Source organism: Aethalodelphis obliquidens, unplaced genomic scaffold (assembly GCF_003676395.1).
Source record: "Aethalodelphis obliquidens isolate GAN/ISIS:26980383/991018 unplaced genomic scaffold, ASM367639v1 scaffold97, whole genome shotgun sequence".
Lineage (NCBI taxonomy): Eukaryota > Metazoa > Chordata > Mammalia > Artiodactyla > Delphinidae > Aethalodelphis > Aethalodelphis obliquidens.
Genome location: NW_020838041.1, coordinates 3,526,511 through 3,549,803, shown reverse-complemented (window position 1 = coordinate 3,549,803; position 23,293 = coordinate 3,526,511). Strand labels below are relative to the sequence as shown.

Below are 23,293 nucleotides of genomic sequence, written 5' to 3'. Positions count from 1 at the left end.
GGCTTCCAGGTGACTGGCCTGACTGGCCCGGCCTGAAGCAAGGGTTCTGTGGTAGCAGGGCCTTATCTGGGCAGAAGTCCACAGTCAACACCCGCAGCCCAGATAAAGGACCCATCAGGCCGTGCCGCTTGTGAGCTTACACACGCACGCACACATACACACGAGAATGACATAAGAGTGACGTACTCCCTGGCTCCGATGGAGCCCCTTCTGGGCCGGGTGTTTGGACCCCCTCCATTGATCCTCCCCTCATTCGCATGAAGTGAACTCACTTGCTAAGGACCCAGGCCTGTGGGAGGCAAGCTGAGATTTGAACCCAGGCGGCTGGGCTTCAGAACCCAAACTGGCCGGCAACACACATGCGGCCCCCTTTGATAAGCCAGCAGGGGAGGGGACCAGCCTGGGCCTCCAACCACCTGACATGAGTGGCTTTTCTAAACCACAAACTTGACCAGGTTCCTTCTGTGTGTAGACGCCTTCAGTGGTCTCCGTTCTCTTCTGAAGAAAATCCTAACAGCCTGGTCTAGAGCCCGACCACCTTGGTCTTGCCCTCGCGTCTGACCTTGCACAACCCCCGAGTCCCAGCATACGTGGCCCCCGGTGGGTCTATTTTCCTGTCCCTAAAGCGTCAGAACAGTAGTTGCCTGTTGTCAAGGTCCTGCTCAGGGTTTCTGAAGTCCTTTCTCAGTGGTGACAGCAGTGCCTCGGTAGGTGCTGGAGTCTCCATCCGACAGACTCGGGGGCTGAGCTTCAGAGAGTTAGGAGACACGCCCCTGGCCATGCGGCTTCCTGTCCGACCCACCAGTTCAACTGTCCACCTGACCCGCTGCTGCCATCTGGCCTGGAGGCACTGGAAAGTCACTTGGTCAGTCACTGCGGGACCCTTGCCGTCCCCCTGGGGGTCTCTCTCGGGTTCCAGTTGGTGCACATGGCTTCCACCGTCTTCTCTAAGGAGGCCGTGAGCCCTGGGCGGCGTGCAAGTGTTGGCCTCCGTGCCGCCAGCCCCTGGCGGGTGCCTGATAGACAACATCCTCAGTGATGGGAGAGCTCTGACTGGACAAGATGAGGCACGCGAATGAGGCTGAAGTCGAGGTTTTGCTCCAGATTTGCACCCGAGGCCCGGAGAAGGGTGGCTGGTGGCCCTGGGACACCCAAGCCGGCCCTGTGTCCATCGAGGCCTCTCCCCCTGCTGTCCTCTCCTCTAGCTTCCGGCGCTCACCTCGCCGGGCCCCACCAGGCCGCTCTGAGACACGACCTCAACACAGAGAGAGTTCATGGACGCGGGCATGGTAAAGGGCCCGGGTGAGTTATTCAGAAAATGTCTCAACTGATTTGCTTTTCACCCCCTCGATGGTCAGTGTCCTGAGAGCCATGGTTGCCCTTGGGAAAGAGGAGTCGTCCTGCCCGCTGTGGTTTCCAGCTCGGAGCACGTGCCCTGCACATGCCAGGGGGCACGCCCCTCTGTGCAGAGCCCCTCCTGCATTTCTGGATTCACTGGAAGAGGGCCGGGGGGTCTGGGGAAGGGGCAGCCTAGTCCAGGAGAAACCTCTCCTCTCTGGGGGGAGTGAGAACCCGGGCTCAGAGGATTTACCTGGGATACAGGACTGACTGGAGCTTCACCGAGGAAGGAGGAAATACAGTGATAAAATCCGGTGTTTAAAATTATTACTCCCTTTGACTCTGAGAAAGAAGAGAAATCACGTTCACTTTCAGCCAAGTTAGGGGATGGAAGAATGTGAAAAGAGGAAGGCCCCATGATGTTCACTAGGTCCTTCGATCTGATGAGAATCTGAGATCGTTATCTTTGTGACTTAGTTTCTTCTCTATGCCAGGTATGGTCCTGAAAACCGTAAGATGCCCCCTCTCTGGCAGTGTGAAATTAGAGATGAGAAGGCCTCCTCCACCCTCCCCATTCTGTAGTATTTAAAAGTTTCATTGGACTCACTTTTAAAAATTGTTTTTATTTTGTTCATTGCATGGGGAATAAACAATTATAGTTCACTTAATCAGCTTCCTGGAGGAGTTGGCCTTCACCGGCTTTTTTGGGTTTTTGGGGTTTTTTAAATTAAAATGTAAGATATTACGTGAATTGTATGATATTTAACTTTATCCATGTTTCATTTTTTCGCCCCATCTAATGAGTTAATGTCTTCTGTATTAAAAGCATTTTTATGCAATAGCTAAAATTAAGTGGACTTTAGTGTGAAATATGTTGATGTAAGTAAATTCAAAATACATTTAAGCTTGGTATGTCTACGAAATCAGATTAGATGAAGGTCGCCAAGACCTGAGTGGCAGGAATTGCACAGAAGTGTTAGAAGCCTTCACTCTCTTACAAGCAGGAAAGCAGGTGTCTCAGTGGAGAGCTTCACCAAGGTCTGCCGAATTGTCAGGAACAATGCAAACTGCTCCCGAGAGTGACAGGATGGGCGGGGCGGGCGGGGGTGCCGCGGGAGGATGGGAAGGGCAGGGTTGGGAGCGGTTTATGTTGGGAGGGGTGTGAAGAGAAAGCAGAGCCCGGGAGCTGCCCAGGCCCTGCGGTGTTATGGCGGCTCTGGCTGTGTTCTGTCTGCTCTGATGGCAACAGCAGAGCTTTGACAGCTTCGTGAGGACAAAGACATCACCAGAACAGAGGGCGGGAGCAATCCAAGTGCCAGCAGACCTGTAAGAGAAGAAGATGGGCAAAAATGGGATTATTTAAGCAGATCAGCGGCCGGTGGACATTGGGGCAGGGAGTCTGGGTCCCCGGGGAGAGCCTTGATGGGGGAGATGCTGCTCTTCCCTCTGTGCCCTGTCTCCGACCTGGGAACAACCAGAAATGAAACAGCAGGAAGCTCTTGTCCAGTAGAAAGTGGAGAAGCCGCGTAACCGGGGGCTTATGGGCTCTTTCTCCCTGGAGAACTCTCAAAACTAGGCAGCCCTCCCCCATCTTCATGGGTTCAAATGGTACTGCACGGAGACAGAGGGATTGCCTTGGTGGCCTAGTTGAGCAGCAGTTCAGAGACGGTGGTCTAGGACGACCACGGACTCTTCTTTCAAAGGACAAACAGTTGAAAAGGAAGTATCTAATAACTGGCGGGTGGGTGGTGGACGTCCCTCCCACCCTTTCCTTTTCTAGCCCCTGAGCCCCGGGGAGTGGACGCCAGGGGTGCTGAGCTCCCAGTCAGGTTTGTGGCCGACACTGCTGGTCCTGATGAAGTAAAAGAACATGGAGGCCGTGGCCAGGGACACCACATTTTTCGTGTAACTAGATTGACCATAGCCTTGACTCTCTAAATAGTCCGGGAGGCAGGCTGGCTCCCTCTGCCCCAGGTCCCCGGGCTCATTTAACAGATGCGGGGCCAGTAGGCGACACAGGTTTTGAGTGGAGTGGTGGGCGGCACGGCGGCCCAGTTGGCCTGGCCGGGTTCTGTGGCAGAAGACCGCAGCCCTCTCTCTGGCCTGCGTCCTGCAGATTCACCATCAGCTGGGAAGAGCAGGAAGGAGTGACCTGAGCCTTTTAGGGAAGCAGCGGGGTCCTGGGACGTACTGGCTGAGGTGGGTAGCCTGATGACACCCTCCCTCGTGGCCGCGGATTCAGACTCCACTCCCGGCTTCGTCCTCTGCCCCTTGCCCGGTGAGTGGGGGTGACCTCCAGGCCGTGGGCGGGCACAGCTTCAGTTTCATTTAGGATCCCCCAGGCCTTCCATCCCCTTGAGGCAAGCTGGCTGGGATGGCCTCCATGTTCTAGCTCGTATTATCGGCCAAGTGATCTGGAAAAGCCCTGCTTCTCTCCCCCCCTCCCCCCTCCCCTCTCCACGAAGCTTACCTTCTCTTTGCTTCCCGCCTACTGCGGTATTCCATCCCTCACTCAGTAAGTATGTACTGAGGACTGACGTCAGGTCAGGCGCATTCTGGCGGGAACCTCTCTGGGCATCCCTGGGAGAGGCAGGTGCCCGCAGTCCTGTTGTAAAGTTGACTGGAAATGAGCTCGTGAATATTCAGATAGTCGCACCGTGCTGCCAGGAGCTCCTGGCGCGGGCTCCTTCCCGCTGCCCGGGAAGGAAGAGCTCCACTTGGCGCTTGCCACCCCTGCCCCTTCTATCCACCACGGACAGTCTGCGGCTCCTTGGCCAAAGTACCATCGGGGGCCGTTTCCTCCCTGCGAACCGCCCTCGTACCCACCTAGAGGGCTGTCCTTGGCACTGAGAGGCCAGCGCGTGTGGAAACCCCTGTCATGTGGTGAATGGTCATCCGCACTCCCTCTGGGTCCTCCTCCTGCCCACCCTCCCCGTTCTCTCACCTGCCCCAGGCACCTTTAACTTCTCCCAAGCATCCTCCCCTTCCTCCCCAATCCTTTAGGCTCAGAAGCCCCTCCCTCCAGGTGACAACTGCAGGTAGAGGTGGCCTTACGAGGAGGAGGAGGAGGACGGCGAGGAGAGGGGCTTAGAGATCCCAAATGGCTACGGGGCTCCTGAGGCCAATAATGGAGCCTCGAGCTGCACTGGGCTGGGGAGGCTGGGGCGAATGAGCTGGCCCTACGGAGACAGCCCATCTCGGGCGGGGACTAAGAGACCTGGTTCCGGTTCGACTCTCCCTGACCCTGAGCAGCAGCCGTGACCTTGAGCAGGAAGTGGGGAGGGGGCGGGCTCAGAGGGACTGCGCGAAGGGGTACCCGGGTCTGCTCAGAGCAGGCCCGCCCCTGCACCTCCTCCAGACCGCCCCGCTCCTCCTCGTCCTCCGCCCCTCCTCCCGGACTCCGCCCCTCCTCCCGGACTCCTCCCCCTCCTGTCAGGTCTGCCCCTCCTCCCGGGCTCCGCCCCCTCCTGTCAGGTCTCCACCTCCTCCCCGGACCCCGCCCCCTCCTCCTGGTCCCCTCTCCCTCCTCCCCTTCCCTTCCCCCTCCTCTGGGACCCCGCCCCCTCCTCCGACCCCGCCCCCAGCCTCCTCCCCGCACTGCAGCGCGCACCACGGGTCGCGCGCCTCCCTGGCAGCGGCGCAGGCTGCAAGCTCAGCAAGTCTTGCGGCAAAGACACTCGGGCCGAGTTGGGGCCGGGGCGCAGCGGGACTCCGGGCCGGGAGCGGACGCCCCCTCGGCCGTCGTCTGCAGCCCGCCGCGCCTCACTTCGGGGATCCGGGTCTCTCCTGGCTGGCCACCCCGGTGAGTCGTACCCCCGCGCCGTGGGGGGCACCGGCCTCCGCCTCCGAAGTTTCTGCTACTGAGGCGAGGGGCCTCGGGTGGGGTCTGCTCCCGTCGGTGGGTGGGGTCGGGGAACTTTGAGGCCAAGGGGGCCTGGCGCCCGCCCCGTCCTTTGGGGGGAGTTTGCACGGGTCCGGATGAAGCTTCGTTTGGGGAGCTGGACCCGAGCGGCGAGCAGTCGGCTGCGCTGCCGGTTTGGGGCGGGAGGAGGGGGCAGGTTTCTGCCCTGGGCACCCCGGGGCGAGCTGCAGGGCAAAGGGGCGGCCGACGTCCCTTGAACCCCCGGCCTCTGCGCCCCCCGCCCTTCCCGCGTCTCCGGGACACCCTCACTCGCGTCTCGCCCACCCCTGCCGCCTGAGCGGTCTCCAACGGAGGTTCTCTTGCACCCGCCTCAAGATTCGGGGACCGCCGGCCCCGCCGTCGTGGGGGAGGGGGGCGGGCGGGGAGCGTCCTAGAGCTCCGGGAGGCGGAGACCCTGGATGGGGAGAAGGCGAGGAGGCAAAGTACGGGGATTGTCTGGAAGTGAGGGTCCGGAGGAGCTGGGACAAGGGCCGCGAAGGGGATGGAGGCGCCCCTCACCTCCTCCAAATCTCATGACTCAGCAGACCTAGGACGTCCCGTCCCACGGCAGCCCTCCGCCCCCGCTGGGCGCCCAGACCCACCCGCCTCCTGGGCTCCTTCATTTACTCTCCCGCTTGGGGTTCCCCCTTCCCCTGCCTCTATTCCCTCCTCGTCTCAGGACACCGGGTGCTTATTTTTTAACTAAAAAGATATGTGATTTATCGTTTCTCCTTCCCCCTTTTCATTCCCACATTCCACAGGTGCCTCCAGGACACCCCCAGCCCATGGTGTGTGTGTGTGAGGGGGGCCGCCAAAGCCCCATCTCTCCCCTCTGCAGCATCCTCCCCCCGCCGCTGTTAGGGTAGAGGATTAAGTACTCACTGCTGCTTTCTCCTGTGGTGGCCGAGAGAAAGCGGCACAAGGACAGAGGAGGCGGCGGCCCAGAAGGGGACACTGCAGTGGGGAGAGAGGGCTGCCCAGATTGGAGTGGGGTGGGCTCAAGGCCCAGGAAGTCCTTAGGATCCAGGGCTACCCAGAAAGACGGGAGGGTGGGCTAGGGTCTGACCTGGAGAGCTGGGGGGCCCCCTCCCCCCTCCCCCCACCCCACCCCTGCTTCGGCCCTGGGGGGAGGCTCCCATGTATAATAGATGGTCCTCGACCCACCCATCCAGCTCCCCATAACCTGGGCACTTCATCAGAGGGTGTGACCGTAAGAACAGGGCAGCCTTAATCCTCCCAAGTCATCTCCCCCTGCTTAGGTCCGACAAGTCCAGTCTCCAGGCTGCTAGAAGCATCTCTGTTACCACCAGAGAAGCCAAAGAGCCGTGCCCAGTGCCCCTGCAACCCAGGCACAGGGGCCGGTGGGAGGGGCAGGGCAGCTCTGATGCAGTGGGACGTGCCTGGCGTCCTGGTGAGCAGCGGCCTGGCAGGCACTGCAAGCTGCGGCCTGTGTCTGGGCTCTGGGGGTGAGTCAGCGCCAGGGGTCCTGGCCCGGCACGCTGCAGCCTGGCCCAGAGAACCTGGCCCCAGCCCTTCTCCTCTCCACGGCCCCAGGGAATGACCAGTGCTACCTGGGTCCTCACCCCAGGCTCCGCGCTGCGGGTGAACTTCCCCTGCCCTGCTGGCTCTTGGACAGATGACCCTGGGGGGCCCGGCTTTTTCTGACCACCTCTTGGGCTTGAGGCTCGCCCCCTCCCCTCCCTGCCTTGTCCAAGGAGGAGCTGACGCAGAGGTAAGCGTTCCACTTCTAGCCTCACGTGGACCGGGCCCTCCGTCCCCGGGAAGTAGAGCCCAGCCTGCTGTACTGAGAGTCTGTTTTGTTCCGCAGTCCAGGACTTTTTTCCAGGCAACAGTTTTTAGGTGGGGGGGATTATGCAAATACAATTTTCATTTTTTCAGCTTTGGGACCTGATACCCACCGATCAGGACCAGGGAAAGAGAAAGGTGTTAGTGTTTGTAAACATTGCCCTTTCCCTACAGAAGAGCTTGCAACTGGCTTCATCTCATAACTGGTGTTGGTTTTATCCCTGGGCAAAGCACGCCCCTAGTTGCAGACCTGGCAGGGGCAGGGAGACCCTTTGTGGAGCTGGGCCAGGCTCTCCTGACTTTGTACTGCAGCCGGAGGGCATCCTCCCTTTCACCCTCAGGCGGCTTCCAGGCAGATGCCACAGGGCTGTCCCTGGCACAGCAGAGACCTGCAGAAGCCTCTTCCCTGTCCTCTCCAAGCCAATCAATATTCCCCAGCCCCAGGCAAGTGCGACCTCTACTGGCCCCTCTGTCTCCCGCTGGGCGCTCAGCTGGGTCCCCTCAGGTAGAGGGCAGCAGGTGTGTGGGCTGGGAGCGGGTGTGGGGACGGTGGGGATGGTGGGGGAGGAGGCTGGGGCTCCTGGGCTGGGACAGTGGGACTCGCCGCCCCCTCCCTGGACAGAGCTTCCTCACGGGTGGTCCAAGGCTGTAGATGAGGAGGGACTGTTTCACCTGGCGCTGTGGTTGGGTAGTTGGACTTTCATGATGTAGGTTCTAGCTGAAGCTGGGCTCACTTTTCTTGAGCCGGACAACACAGGGTCCAGGGTGATGGGGACACTCTTTCAGAACCGGAATGGCAGCCAGAAGGAATAGTAGCAGGTGCTCACTCAGTACGGGGGCGGTGTGGTTGACATAGGAGGCAGCGAAGCATAGAGGCTGGGAGCCCTGCAGGCCTGGGTTCAAATCTCCTGGCCACTAATTACAGAGTGTGACTTTATGAATTCAACAAGTGCTTGTTGGTGAGCCCTGCTATGTGCCAGGCTCTGTTCTAGTCACTGTGGATGCCACGGTGAGCACAGCAGATGGAATCCCTGGCATTTTGGATTTTGCGTTCCTTGGGCCCGAGGCAAGTTACTTAGCTGCTCTGAGCATCACTCAGCCGTTAGTTTCTGAGAGTCTGCTATCTGCCGGGGCTATGCTAGGCAGTGGAGATTCAGTGGGAACGAAACAGACCTGCTTCCTGTCTTCATGGCACTTACACCTGAGTAACACAATTAAACAGATAATTACATAGGTAATTAATCACGGCTGTGACAGGTGTTAGGCGCACGTACAGGATGCTTGGAGAGCACATAATGGGCTAACCTGACCAGGTCTGGTGAGCTCCATCTATGAAACAGAGGTGGTAACACTCACTCCACAGGGTAGTAAGCACTCAATAACTGGTAACTGTTAACATAGCCCGCCGGACAGATAAAATTCTAAATTCTCCACGTGAACAATCACTGCACAGACAGCGGGTTGATATCCGTCATCCACTCGGTCAGAGGAGCTGGGGTCCAGTCCTGCGCTCTCAGTGAGGAGGAAGCCCGCGCGGAGCTACGGGGCTTCCTGGAGGAGTGTCACAGTGGATGTTTATTTGAGGCCGGGTGGTGACTGGAGCCAGATCGCCTGGGTTCCCTCGGGCTCTGCCACTCACCCCGACTGTGGGCAAGTTAACCAAACTCTGTTTCTCAGTCTCCCCATCAGTAGCATGGAGCTAAAACTCACACGTGTGACACAGGTTCTTGGTGAGGATTCAATGAATTAATTCCAGGAACGTGCTTGGAGCAGTGCACAGCTCCGGGAGCACTGTGGAAGCGCTTTTATCATTATTGTGTTGCCTCCTAGCGCTTAGATGGCTCCTTCTGGGTTCCGCAGCTGGACTGGGCACTTCCCCCTTGGCTTTTCTTAAAAACTCAAGGGAAGGAGCAGCTATAGCTTCCTTGGGCGCTCTTCCAGCGTTTCATCCATCTGACTTGCAGGTAGCTATTTATGCCTCCCCAGCCGTGTCTTACCAAAGCTTAATTTTGGGGAAGGATGTGTCCCAGAATTCTTCATTTTCATCCCTGCAACTGAGAGTTCAGGGTAGTGGCCAGAGTGATGGGTAGATTTGGATCCTGGCCAGTCATTGTGAGTCCGGACTGCAGGGAGCCCCTGGCCATCAGCCCCTCCCCGAAAGACGTCTGAACTTCAGCCAGGGGTCCAAAGTTACACACCAAGGAGGATCCCCAAACGCATGGGACGCAGAGGTGTCCTGAAAGCTCCCTCTCCGGATACTCTCCACCAGAGTTCCTCACCTATCTGGCCGTGGGACTTTCTGACCGAACACCAGGGTCCGGAGGTTGGATGCTAGGTCCCTTCCAGACCTGGCCGCTCAGGAAGGTGGGGTACGAGTTGCCGGGGCCATTATAATGGTTACTGAACCTCAGAGGGTTTGGTGCTACCGGGCAGCCCCCAGATTGGGGGTCGGGCAAAAGGAGAAGAAGGAGCCTGACTGCCGTTTTGAAGTCAGGACAGACTCATCTCTGGCTACTTGTCTGGGGCCTTGGAGCTCAGCGTTCACCGTGGGCAGAGCCACAGTGGCCGGTGTGGCCGGGGGGACACGGAGCTGGGTGCCGACCCGCTGCTTCATCAAGCCCTCCTCTCCCTCAGTCCATCCCCTGTGACGAAGCCTTTGCATCTCTCGTCACTGCGGTCCTCAGAACAGCCATCCCTGTCCCGTTTCACCATGAGGAGGCAAAGGCCCAGGGAAGTTATCTGACTTGTTCAGAATCTCACACCAACGAGGGGCGTCCTGGGGGCTCTCCTCCCCTCCCGCCCCTTCCCACCAACTCCGCCTGTGGAGCCCTCGACAAACACGCTCACGGGTCCTCAGGGATGAGGCCATTCATACTCTGAGCACGAGCAACAGATGTTTACCAGATGAGGGGGTGCCCCCTTGGCAAAGTTGAGTCGGCCTCCTTTGCTGGTGCTGGGTTTTCGTGGGACTTGCCATGGGGCTTGGGCAACCTCAGGAGCGCCTGCCCTGAAGGGGGCGGGGGGAGCCGTGGTGGGTGCGCCAGAGAGACGGTGGGGCCCCGGCCTCAGTAGCCTCGTCTGAGTGGGATGCTGCCTTGGCACCAGAAGCCTCCGCAAGGTCCGAATTCTCTAATTGCAGGCTTCCTCTGCCTCCCAGCAGCAGCAGGACATAGGCCTGTGTACACGCGTGTGTATACACGTGTGTGCACGCATACATGTGTGCGCATGCATGTTGGGGGCCGTGGGGACCGACTGGATAGAGAGGGGCTCCTTGGAAAGCAGAGGGAAATGGGATCTAGTTGGTGTCTGACTGCTTGTCCTTCACGTGCGGGCTTGAGAAGGCAGGATCCTTGAGGAACTCACAGCCCTGCTCCCGGCCTGGCCGGCGAGGGTGGCTAGAGCCACCCACAGGCTCTGCTTTGCTCCCTTCCTTCCACTCCCAGTGCAGATGGGCTAAGACCTACTCCTAAAAGGTGCCGGCGCAGAAGGGAGCAGCGTGGGAGCGCCTCCGCGGGGCAGGGCGTGGCACCTGGGAGCTGGGCCTCCAGGCGCTCCTGGCCCAGGACAGCTGCCCCCCAAGGCCGGGTTTCCTCTGACTGTGGAGCCCTCTGTGCCCTCCACCAAGAAGCTGGGAAGCCTGAACCCCATCGCTGGGCACCCCGGGACTGGGCTAGGACCGTGGCCGGGCATGGGGAGGCTCCCCTGAGGTCTTTGTGGGGACCAGGCGCCTCTGAGTGGGACAGGGCGTCCTCAGCCCACGGAGCGCCCTAGCAGGGCTTCCCATAACTGGGCTGATGCCGTGGCCCTGGAATTTAGCACTTAGGGAATATTGCAATTAGAGCATAGTTCACCCATGCCACGCACTTAGTACCGAGGATAGCGGCTGTAACTGTGAGCCTGGCGCTAGGGGGATGGGAGCAGAGATGAACGGAGGAGTGGGAGGGGCTCTGAGACTGAGGATGGGGGGCCGGAGGCACTTAACCCTCCCCACAGCCCAGCAGAGGCAGGGGGACGGAGGCCAAGTCATGGAAGCACACCCCAGGCTCCTGCATGCCCTTTAGCTCAGGCTGCCCGGCAGGGGCAGGGGGGTGACAGCGGCAGCTGGTCGCTGGGGAGGCGGGGGGCAGATGGCCCTGCACCCAGCTTCCTGCTCGGTGTGGAGAAAGAGCAGACTTGGCACTGACTGCGGCGGGTGTGCGAGCGAGAGGGGCTGCCTTGCACCTTCAGCTCTCAGCCCCTGTCTTCCGCTTTCTCCTTGTAGCCCCTTCCTCACGCCCGCTCCTAGGTTCGGGCTCCTCTGAAGCGCAGATGCTGTGCTGTCGGCCCCAGGTGGGGTGGGCACGCGTGTGTGGCCTGGGGCCCGTGGGGCTGCCTGTCTGTCCCCTCCCGGAGCAGAGGTGACATCCCCAGGTCAGCCTTGGACTGCAAGGACCCTCCCCGAGGGCGGGAAGGTGTGCGTGGAGTGTCTCCTCCTGACCTTGACTCTGGTCTGAACTGATGGCCCCGAGTCTTGGGCGTGTCCTTCTTTTGGAAAGTGACCGAGGGAGCAACTTTCCTGCTGTTTGCAAAAATGAAGCCCTTTGTGACCTTTGTGACCTCCTGTGTGTGTTTGCACAAAAGCCAGCACACCGTCCTGCATCTCTGTCCTCCTGGGGCTGCCTGGCTCCCCCTTCACTGTCAGCTGTGGTCCCTTGTGCCCACTGACGTGAGCCCACCTCAGGCCCAGTGATGGGGTCAGAGGTCAGAGGCCAGGCCCTTGGGTTCCCTGTACGCACCTGGAGGGAGGGGTGCAGGGAGGGTAAAGAAGAACCTGGGGGCCGAGTGCTTGGGCTCCCAGGAAGGAGGGCTGGGGGCTGACGCCCAGCCCCACCGCCAGGACCCAAGGAAGGTGGAGGTGTGGCCGGCTCGCTGTGAGCAGAAAGCGCGGGGTTAAGTGATGAGAGGGGACAGGGCTGGCTCTCCCAGTGTGACTCTCCCACGGGGAGGAAAAGGCATCCCTTTAATGAGGCTGCCCTGGCCCTGCAGGGAGGGAGCACAGATCCATCCTGGCCCTGTGAGGGGAGCACAGCTAAGATTGGATTAGCTTTTTGATGCTGGGACCTGGGTGCTGCTGGGGTCAGGGAGGGGACAGGGCCCAGCCCGCGGTCGGCAGCCGCCCTGAGGTCTGAGGCTTCCTGGGGAGACCCGGGCCCACCCTCAGCCAAGCAGGGCTCCCGCTGGAGGAGCAGCAGGGGCGCCCAGGGGTCACGGTGACAGAAGCCAGGTCCCCCCCTGCAGAGGTTGGGAGGCGTCCCCAGGCTCCCCCCAGGGGTAGGTGGCGAGCGGGGGTGCAGGGGGGTATGGGAAGGCAGATCCAGCGCCGTGGTCTCCGGGGTGGGAAGGACAGGAAGTCTTGCTGTCTGTTCCACGGCTTCCGGGCTCTGGCTCTGAGAGGCTGGGGTCAGATCATCCCGGGAGGGTGAGCAGAGGGCGGGGAGGCCTGGAGGCTGCTGGAAGGGCTGCCTCGGGCAAGGGTAGGTGTCTGCACCCGCGCACTGGGCCGTGTGGGGCCCCACGTCCTGCTCTTCGCGGCCACACCAGGTGAGTGACGCGCTGGCACGTGGCTGCTTCCGACTCAGCCATCCTGGGCTACACCCGCCGTAGTCCAGGAGTGGGGAAAGACCAAGACAGGAAAAGATGGGTTCCGCCAGCCCCGGATGAGAAGGGTCACTGGAGTAGTTGGTCCTTTCCTGAGGAGGGTGGTGGGCGTTCAGACCCTGGCCGTGTCCCGTGGGGTCTTCCAGCTGCAGCGGGAGTTCTTTGCTCTCCAGCTCTCCTCCCCTCCGGCTCATCCTCCTTGTACCCAGGAGCTGACGGTGGGCCCTGGGCTGGCACTAGTGGGCAGAGAACTCAAGAGTGACTGGAGGTGCTCAGAGGATGGCAGGGCCTCCCTAGGGCGGGTTGGGACTCCCAGGACTCTCAGTTCTGGGGCCCTGGGCTCTGGCCCTTAATGAACGAGAGAGATCCGAAGCGGCCCCCTTTCCAGAGAGCAGTTCCTTCTTGTCTGGGGTTTGCGGCACTTCCGGGCATGTGGCTCAGGGTAGGAAGGAGCCACGATTTCACACAAACACTCAAGGCACACCTGCTGTGCACACACGGCTGGCAGCCTGCCCGTGGGCACGGGTTCCTCTCTCTCACATCCTTTGGAAATTGAGGACGAAATTGACCCTGAGGCCGTATGTCCAGGCTGCAGCTCCTCCTGGAGGGCGTCGCTCAGGGGCTGCAGGGGCTTGGTGCGGGGTGGGTGAGATGATGTGTCTGCGTCAGGACCTGGCGCCCTGCCCCGGTGACAGAGGTGTTTGGGGAAGGATGAGGGGGGAAAGGCACGTACAAAAGCATGTAGACTCATTCCCTCCTTCCAGCAGCTTGAAGCCTCGCCTGCAGCAGGGGCCTCTCAAACCAGCCCCCAGTGTCAAGCATCCTTTCTGTGCTTGAGTTCTCCAGGGAAGGAAAGTCACGACGTTGCCTGTCCTCCGTCCTCAGTGTTGGAGCTGGTAGAGAAGCAGGGCCCCCGGCCTCACAGCCCCTCCCTGTGTGTCCCTGGCCAGGCCTGCAGCCCCTCCAGCCTCCCACTCACTCGTTCATTCCACCCACGAGCAGGCACTCTGCTGGAACAGAGCCTACGGGTCCCTGCCCTCGCGGCCCTTACAGTCTGAGGAGGCAGGACAGTAAACAAAAGATGGGGGGAGGTGTCAGGTCCTCTTGGAAATGAGTTTTTGAGCATGAACTGTCCCTAGTTCTTGTCTCTTGATGACACATGTGGCTAACTGTGCAGTTGTCACACTCAGTCACATGGAGCCCAATCACACCTTTGCTCTCTTGTCCTGCTGTAATAGAAATATGGCTTCTGAGAAGTGTATTAGTTGCTGGTGATGTGATTGCTGGGGTGGGGGGTGCTGGGCTTGGGGGTTAAGGGAGGCCAGGGTGTTTCACGTTTCAGACCCAGAAACAAGGGTGGGAGATAGGCTCCTCCAGGGCTTCTCCTCAGGGGACCCTGGGGCAGTGCTGTCCCTGGAAATGGGAGGATCAGATGTGCTCTCGAGGGGCCTTTGTGTCCTTGGACTTTTTTGTTGTCGTTACCCGTGGCCACAGGTTCTCCGTGTGTATGTGGGTCGGGGGGGTCCGTGCCCCACTTCCAACGAGGGAGACTCTCCACATCTTTAAAAATGATTCACGATGTCAGAAAGGCAATAGGATTAACCTAAAGTGTGAAGTATTTCAAGTGGATGCAAGAGGAGTTTCTGAACAATAAATGTTGTTAGACATTGTGACAGAAGACCGAGCAGGTGGTGAGTCCTCCCTCCCAGAGGAGAGTCTGGGCCAGGGTAGGTTCAGGAGAGGGTAGACTGACCACCACAACTGCCTCCCTCCTAGGGTCTGTGTGGGGAGAGCTACGTGCCGGTGTCACCGTGTTCAGTGGGTGCATCTCAGTGTGTGTGTGGGGAGAACAGCGTTGGGCGAGAGGGGCTTAGCAGGGTGAAAGCCCCCTTCATCCGTGCCGTGACGCTATCTCCAGGGTAAGGGGTGGTGTGCGTGGGTGTGTGTGTGTCTGTGTGTGTGTGTGTCTGTGTGTGGACTCAGTATCAGGAGACTTCAGTTGTGAGAGTGAAACCTGCAGGAGAACTCGCAGATGCTCCCACCACCTGTTCTGCCCATTTAAATCCAGGAGGCTGTGCATGAAACGGCTCTTTTGTATGTGGTCCATTCACACATGTGGAATGTTTGCCCTGCAACAGGCCACCATCACTCAACCTCAGTAGTGAAGGCACAGTGGAGAACCAGGTCCCTGAGGAATACAGCTTCTCGGTTTTTCAGCAAGGACTCCAGGCTGGGGCTCAGGATAGACTCAGCCCCTTCTTTTCAACACAACCCTGATGTTGTTCCAAATGTTCCCAACGAGTCTCAGGGTTTATGCTAGAAACACATAAACCTAATCTGAAGTTACTTTGCCACCAACAGAGGACGGGTGGACAGTGCATTAATGTTTTGGCACTCTGCCCACTAGACTCCAAGGACCGCACCCCAGAAGGGTCACGGTCACGGTTCTGGACTTTGGACGTGTGACATTGAAAGATCCTGACACCTGACCTCCAGCTTCTTGGCAGGACCCTTCAGAATCCCCCCACACCCTTGAAAGGTTCTCCTGTCGCATATCCTCCACATTTCTCTTGTGAATTCCTTCTTTGAAAGTTTCCCCTTGGGAACCCTGGGACTCACCAGATCAGTCCTGTTTTCTCACTTTTAACTTCTCTGAACGGACCGTATCTCAGCATCTCCGCTCAGGTGCACACGCCCAGTTCAGGTGACGAGCAGAGGTGTTGGAGTGCTGCGCTTCCCCGTTCCCATGCTCTGGGACATCTGCCTGTTTATCCCCCCTCCTTGCAGAAGGATGGACCCGCCCCCGGCGCCCGCAATGCCAAGGCCCGCGCGGCGCGGGGCGGCGGCGGTTCAGCACCACGGACAGAGCCCCGCGCGCCTCAGTTGATGGAGGGTCCCGGCTGCGTCCTAACCTTCGGCGGAGACAGAGGCGGGGGCGAGGGGACAACCAGTGTGGTGGATACTGTTCCCTCCCTTTGAGACCGTGGCCGAGCCGCCTTTTCCCCCTGGGTCCCACTTCTTACGATAAGATGGGGGCACGGGCTCCAAGCACCTCTGCCGTGAGCCCGTGTCTGGGACTCCTTTAGCAGGAGGCCTTCAGGAGCAGTTTCACGCGCGTGGCCTGGGTTGGGACGGTTAGCTTGTGGGCGTTAGGGACACACGACACACGACCTCAGGCCCTGGAATCCGGCTGCGGCCTCCCAGTGTCAGCGACTCGGTCCCTCTGGCCCTTATCCTGACGCCTCACTGCCCACTCCTCTCGTGCGGACACCAGCCTGGGCTGGTGGGAGGGGCAGGCTTTTGCGGGGACCCAGCAGGAAGCGAGGCTGGGGTGGGCCTCCCTGGAGCGGGGGCTGCACCAGGATTCGAGACTGGTGGGTCAGAGCGGGCGTGAGGGCTGAGCTGGGGGCCGCCTGCAGACGGGGTGGGGCGTGGCCGGGTAGGAGGGGGCGGGACCAGCTGCCGGGGCAGGTGGGCAGGGGCTGGCGGCTCTCCAGAGCTCTAAGGGCCCTGTAGCTGGGCAGCGCTGCTTTCCGGCCTCTCGATTCATCTGAACAGGCTCATTCCTCTGCTTCCAGAGCTCAGGATGCCCTGAAGGTGGAGGAGGTCTCTTCCGCCTCTGTTCCTTCCCTTTCTCTCCTTCCCCACCCACAGCTCCACCTGGACCACCACATACCTTCCAAAATGGATAATCCACGCCCTCCCGTGTCCCTGTCTAGTGCACATGGCCAGGGCAGAAGGTGTAACTGTCATCCCTTGAGTCATGAGAGGCAGGCAGCCCAGGTGCCACCCTCCTCATGGGGTCACTAGGACCCTCCAGGACTCACCTAACAAAAGGGAGAACCCACGCAATAGTCCGGTTACCTGCTGTCTCCCCTTTGGTGCCTTTCCCTGCAAACTCCGCTCAGATATGCCAGTGCCTCCTTGGTGTCCCTGCCACCCAGGCCTCCCCTCCCCTGCGCCCCCCGGGCTGTATTTGGGGCAGTGCTTCCTCGTGCCATTCATAACACCGGGTGGACGGCTGCCTTCCTTACCTGTGGGCAGAACCAGGTCCGGGAGTAGGGCAGGGCAGGGACAGTGAGGCAGATCCTGGCAGAGAAGACAGCTGGGCGCACGCATGGGTACAGTGTTCTTGTGGGCGGGGGCCCTGGGGGAGCAAGCTGGGCGCCTCGGCCTCACTGCTGCGAGCTCCAGGCTCTGGTCCAAAGGAGAACTGATTCCCCGTCTCATCTCCTGCTGGGCCAGTGAACAGCAGCTGATCCACAAAGACTGACCGTGACCCACTCTTAGGAAGGCGGTCAGCAAGGACTTGCGCTGTGCTGGGTGTAAACTAGTGTCGTGTTTGGCGCCTGGTCCTTGGAAGATGCCGAGTAAATGTTTACTGGGCGAATGCTGACGGGAGGGCCTTGTCCGCGGGTGGGTTCAGTGGTTGCGCTGTTGGAGGGCCCTGCAGCACTGCTGGCTCGGTCCTGAGGGCCTGTCCTTTTTGACTTTTATTTTATTTATTTTTTAAAGATCTTTTTTTTGATGTGGACCATTTTTAAAGTCTTTATTGAGTCTGTTACAATATCGCTTCCGTTTTATGTTTCGGTTTTTGGCCGCGAGGCATGTGGGATCTCAGCACCACCCCCTCCTCCACCGACCAGGGATCGAACCCGCACCCCCTGCATTGGAAGGCGCAGTCCCAACCACTGGACCAGCAGGGAAGTCCCTCCTCTTTGACTTTTGGAGTCCAGGATCCTGTGACCTCTCCTTGCGGAAAGGAGACCTTCAGGATGGGGCCGGGGCTGGGCTGGCAGTGGGCGTCTTTCTGGGGACACGGAGCCTGGGACCTTTTGTGCAGGCACCTCTGCCACCAGACATGCCTGTCAACCTTGACAGAGAGCAGGTCTCTCTGCTTCTTGGTTCTTGGAAATCCTTGCTGTGAGGCTCCTGTGTGCCGGCCTTAGCTTGGCCTGTGACGTGCTGGCCATGTGTTCAGCGGGGTGATAGCCATCTGACTATCGTGTACACGTTCCAGAGGTGGGCGCTCGTGAGACCCCGGGTGGGCGGGGCGGGGGGGGGCGGGATGGGAGAGGTGATCGACTGCCTTTGGGGGAGTGGAGGTAGGGTGGCGGTGGGACCCGCTCCAGCGGCTCCCGGGCTGCGTGCCTGGCTCTGGCCCTGACATGGATGAATAATTGATGGTGACTGATGGACCACTGCTCCTGTATGAAAGACTGAGCGGGGCTGGAGCAGGCTGGGGTAATCAGATGTTTCCCGCTGCCCTCCTGGGACGTGTGGGACTCCTGGCTTTCCCTGACTCTCAGAGCCCTGGGGTGGGGGGTTTTTCCACGGGGGGAACGGGGTTTTGTGCAAGGGGGCCGGTGGGGCAGCCTTCTCAGGGTGAACTTTGCGGGGGAGGGGCAGGGCCCAGAGTCCTTAATTCTGGGGACAGGACTTGCCTGCTTTGTGGGGTGTCTCTGCTGCCCAGTGTTTGGAATGTCAGTGAACTGGCGGGCAGCGGGGCAGGGGGCAGGCAGGCAGCCCCTGGGGTGTCTGCGAGGCAGTGGGACACTGAGGGTGGACAGTCCTGGAGAATGGCCTTCTCTACAGATGAGGAAGGACACTCAGAGGATTTAAGTGATTTGCCTAAGGTCATATGGCTGGTGGGTAGTAAATGATGTCATTGGGATCCCGGGATAGAATTACAGCCACAGCGACTGAGAAGGCTGGCTGGTCCCTGTGGGGGATGGGAGGATGGGAATGTGTGTGTGTGTGTGTGTGTGCCTGTGTGTGTGTGTGTGTGTATGTATGTGTGTGTGTGTGTGTGTGTGTGTGTGTGTGTGTGTCGGGCAGAGTCTGCTGTGCTCGGGGTGTGTGCTCAGGGGTCGGCACCAGCCTCCTCCCCCCGCCCCCCGCCCCACCACTGCTGATCAGCTCTGCAGGGTGCACAGTACAGCAGAGACCGTGTTTAGGGAGGAGCCTGGGCCAGGATTTGCTCGGGGCCTGGCTCCATGGTGGGGATGAGGGAGAGCCTTCCCCGGCGGAGCCTCCACGGCCCCCCGCTCTGTCGGTGTGGCGTCGGCCCCCTTGGAGCTGCTCCCATGAGCGTTTAACCCTCCACGGAGTTGCAGGCCACGACCAGGGCCTGCACACCCTGACTCCCCGTTTGATCTTCCCTGTGCCGCGCTGTCCCGGCTCTCCCATCACTGCCGGAGGCGGGCGAGGGCTGCCTGCGGACACTGCTTCAGGCGCAAAGACTAACTCGGCCCACACTCGCCAGTTCTGAAAGACCCCGAGAGATGGGCCGGTTCCTCTGACCATCTGTTTCCACGTCCTGCAAGCTCCTTCCGTGGTCGAGAAGTTTTTCCCGGGCTCCAGCCCGCGCCCCCCTGTTGCAGCCGCCTGGGTCTGCACTTCCCCCACCCCCCGCAAGCTCTCCTGTAACGTGGCGGGCAGGGGAGACAGTGAGTGATGCTTGCTCGGCAGAGAGGAACATGTGATTGGGGATTTGGGTGCAGAGCCAGATCCCTCGGTAGCTCTCTCATTGCCAACCTGACGCACGTCTGCCCTTGCTACCTGGGCGCCGTCCAGTAGAAGGTCTCCCAGGACTGTGCCCTGCTTGTGCCTGTGTCCTCCGTCAGGGTGGGCAGAGTGTTTTAGTGACAGGGTCCTCCTCGCTGGTGCCAGGGGTGGAGGAGGAGGGTGCAGGCAGTGCATCAGCCCACTTTACAGACGGGGCGACCAAGACTCACAGCAGCGTGGCCGGAGTTCACGTTGCAGGTGGGGGGGGGGTGGACGCACGTTGGTGTTGTGCCCTGAAGTCCAGCCCGGGGTCCGAGAGGTGACGGGGACCAGAGGCCGTGGCCACGAGCTCTTGCCCACGATGGCGTCTCTGTTGTCCCAGCCTCTGCCGCGGCAGGAGGGGCACTGGCTGACCGGTGGCCGTCTGGGGCGCTGTCCCCCCTCTGTGAATGTGCCCTCAGGGTTGTGATGGCTGAAGAGACGGCCGTTCTCCTTATTTCAGCTTCAGTTCAGTGTCTGGTGCAAAGGACTTGGCAAATAGGAAGGCACGGGAGTGGGAAGAAAGCATAGCTTTGATGTCTCAGGTTCCCAAAGGGAAGAATTAATGGCATGGAAGAGGAGCTATTCTTTAAAAACAAGCCAGCGAGGCTGTTTCTCAGAGTTGAGCCCTTCCTGTCTGCGCAGGCGGGCCGGGATGTCACCACCCTCAGGCTCTCTCTCCAGTGTCCGGTGGGGGGCCCCCCTCACAGCCCCCTTCTCTGCCCACCAGTCACTCAGCCCCCAGTCCAGCTGAAGGCCCACAACCCGCCCAGCGGGGCCGCGCTCTGAGCTCCTCTCTGCTCCAGGCAGGAGGGCGTGACGGGGCGGCATCTCACACCCGGCACGTGCGGGACTGCGGGGGCCGGGGACCTTCTCGAGGACACGCAGCCGGCGGGCGGGGTCCTTGCCAGCCTCGCTCATTCGTGTGGCCGACGTTTTAGTGGGGACTCGGCAGGGGGCAGGCGCTGCGTGTGTGGAGGTGGCAGACATGGTCCCTGCCCCGTGCCACGTCAGGACGGTGTGTCGAGATGAACTCCTACGGTAAAGTGGTGAAAGGAGGGGCTGTCAGTTCTGCCCAAGGAAGTCAGGAAGGCGTCCTGAAGGAGAGCCGGAGGGCGTCACGGAACAAAGACTGCAGGGGCTGGGGGCGCAGCTGGGCCGCGTGTGGGGCCGGGGAGTGGCCAGGGGGTGTGCGGGCCGAGGGCCAGGGCCGGCGGTCAGGGGTGGTGGGCCTCCGCCTGCCCCGCCCGGCAGAGTGTCGGGAATGGGTTTCAGGGTAACTTGTCCTCGGCCCCGTGGGGGACCTGGTAGTGGGGAGCCCCTGCCCCAGACCTTGGCCCCTCTTTCTTTGGCCGTTGGAGACCCAGGTGGCAGGGACTCCACCCTCGAGAAGGAGAGAAGTTGTCTGTTTTCCCTGAGACCCTGTCTGTCCGAGGTTAGGATGGGAGGCGGCGTGACAAGGAGAAGCCAGGCTGAAGCAGGAGGGCGAGAAGCAAGGACCCGGGGAGCACGTGCTAACGGGGACCACGGCCACGTCCCCCGAGCTGGTCCTCTCTCCGGCCCCAGGGGCACCCGGCACTCGCCTCGGACCCCGTGAGACTGTTTCCCGATGACCTCATTCCCTCACCTGACCTGCAGGGAACATGCTTTCTGCCGCGAGCCTGTTTCCTTAGGTGATGGAGCTGGGAAACGTGCGTTCATTTTTCCCCTGAGCTGTGACAGGCGATAGGAAATTTGCCCTGGAATGTGCTTCAGTGTGGACTGAAATAAAACACCTGGTGCATTTTGCAACAGAGCATTAAAAAGGAGAAACGCAGGCCCCTCACCCAGACACCAGCTTCCAAGGGTACGTTTCCCCGAACTTTCCTCTCTCCCTCACGTGGCATCCCTGCCTGCGGGTGAGGTGGGGCAGTGGGGTGAAGTACATGGGGAAGACTGTGAATGTTTAAGAAAGGCTGATTCCAGAGGGCCCTCGGGGGCAGAGACACCAGGGGACCTGGGCCTCGAATTTCCAGAATGATGGCGGCATTGGGAGTATGGAAGCATGGGGTGCTGAATGCCTGGACCTGGATAGGTGGGCGCCGGTGACTCCCCGCGTCACTGGTGGATTAATCGCTAGTGGACTTCCTGTTGGCGTGAGCAGCGGCGGTGAGGATGGGGGCCTGGGGTGGAGGGGGTCACTAGTGAGATCAGTCTCTCTCAACACATACCCCCAGCCCCACCTCTCATAACCTCTAGACACACTTTGCCCAGAGAGTGAGTGATGCCACCAGGTGAGCAGAAACGGCTCTATTCTCGTTTACTTCATGCTTTAGGAGGTAAAAGTGCTGTTTGTCCCACAGTTACTTCCTGGGCAGGCGGTTTGCTGGGAGAGGGTGGGATCCCAGGAGCCAATGGCGCCAGGGCTCTGTCTCCCTCCTGTGCAGGCTGGGCCCCTGGGCAAAGCCCCCAGCCCACTGCTGCGTTAACGTGGCAGGTCACCGCCCCCACAACCAAGTGCTCTTTCCTGGAGGGTGTCAGGGCTGGAGGGAGGGGTCCAGCTAAGATGCTGGGAGCCGGAGAGGGAGTTGGAGGCTCTGCCACACGTGTGAAGAAACGTGTGACGCTCAGGAGGGGCCGTACGTCCAGGGCCGGGGGATGCCGGAGAGAAGGTGCCCCGGACAAGCTTCTGCACGTGCTCTCCTTTGAGAGACGTTTGCCTGACCTACAACATCAGTCCAGGAGAGCGCACAGACTGCCAGCCCGGTTGGGTCACAAACGGAACACGCCTGCGCCACCTGCAGCCAGACCAGGGGACAGAGCATCCCCGGCGCCCCACGGTGGGCAGGGATTCGGGGCATCTCCCCAGCCTCACTCTGGCACCATCGACTAGTTCTGCCTGGTTTTGATCTGGAATAACGCGGCCCCCAACGCCCTCACCTGTGACGGTCTTCCTTCACGCAGAGCTTCGCCTGCGACGTTCACGGTCTCGCTGCCCGTCATTCGGTTCATTTCTTCGCACGGCAGAGTCGTGTTTCGTCGTCCATGCACCTCCACTTACCCGTCCGTCTACTGTTGATGACCTTTAGGTAGTTTCCAGTCTGGTGCTGTCATTAACCTGCTTTCTATGTTTTTAAAAAACATTTATTTATTTATTTATTATTTATTTGTCTTTGGCTGCGTTGGGTCTTCGGTGCTGTGCACGGGCTTTCTCTAGTTGCGGTGCGTGGGCTTCTCATCACGGTGGCTTCTCTTGTTGCGGAGCACGGGCTCTAGGTGCCTGGGCTTCAGTAGTTGTGGCGTGTGGGCTCACGGGCTTGGTTGCATCCGCGGCATGTGGGATCTTCCCGGACCAGGGCTCGAACCTGTGTCCCCTGCATTGGCAGGCGGATTCTTAACCACTGCGCCACCAGGGGAGTCCCTCAGTATCTTGTAACAACCTATAACCTGAATTTAGAAGGGAAAACTCAACACTGCCGAATGATAGCCCAGTTTCACAGGGTTGCTCCCTTGACTTTCTAATGAGCAGTATTTTCATTCATCATTATTATGGTGACTCATTTTCTCATCTAATAGATGATGGCTCTCTCATCTCCTTCATAAACGTTGATGAATTTCTTTCAGTATTATCATCAGTACTTACTCTTGTAAAAGTCTGTTCGGCAGTTCTAAAGGAAGCACATTCTGCTGGAACACGTGGTCCTTCACGCTCGGGAGCCCCCACTGCAGAGGCCCTCCTTTCCGCGTGCTGCGGCTCCCCTTCCGCGCAGGCGCTAAGCAGAGGCCCCGCCCAGGCCCTGCCGGCAAAGGCCTTTTCTGGCTGCGTGGGTCCTGAGCCTGGGCCCCGCCCCACGCTCAAAGCGCTTGCTATGCTTTTGATAAATGCCTTCCTCTTGCTGCGACCCGGCTGTGTGCGTCTTGTGTTTCATGGGCGGTTATGCATTTTCCCCGAATACTCTTGCCAGTTTCTCCTCCTGTCCCGCATTCTTGCCAACCCTTGGTGTCTTCGATTCAGCCGTCTTCGGGTGGGTGGGTGTGGTCTCTCCTTTGATTTGCTGGTGACTGAGCGGTGGAGCCCCTTTCCAC

General features: G+C 59.9%; 1 protein-coding gene across 1 annotated transcript in view; it reads left to right on the top strand.

Annotated features, from left to right (window-relative positions):
* The first annotated feature begins 5,039 nt into the window (after nt 1-5,039).
* The window catches only part of SYT2 (synaptotagmin 2), an 82,919-nt gene continuing 64,665 nt past the window's right edge, over nt 5,040-23,293 (top strand). The window contains exon 1 of the mRNA XM_027096059.1: nt 5,040-5,140. The gene's annotated coding sequence lies outside the window, so the exon portion shown is untranslated. The remainder of the gene's footprint in view (nt 5,141-23,293) is intronic.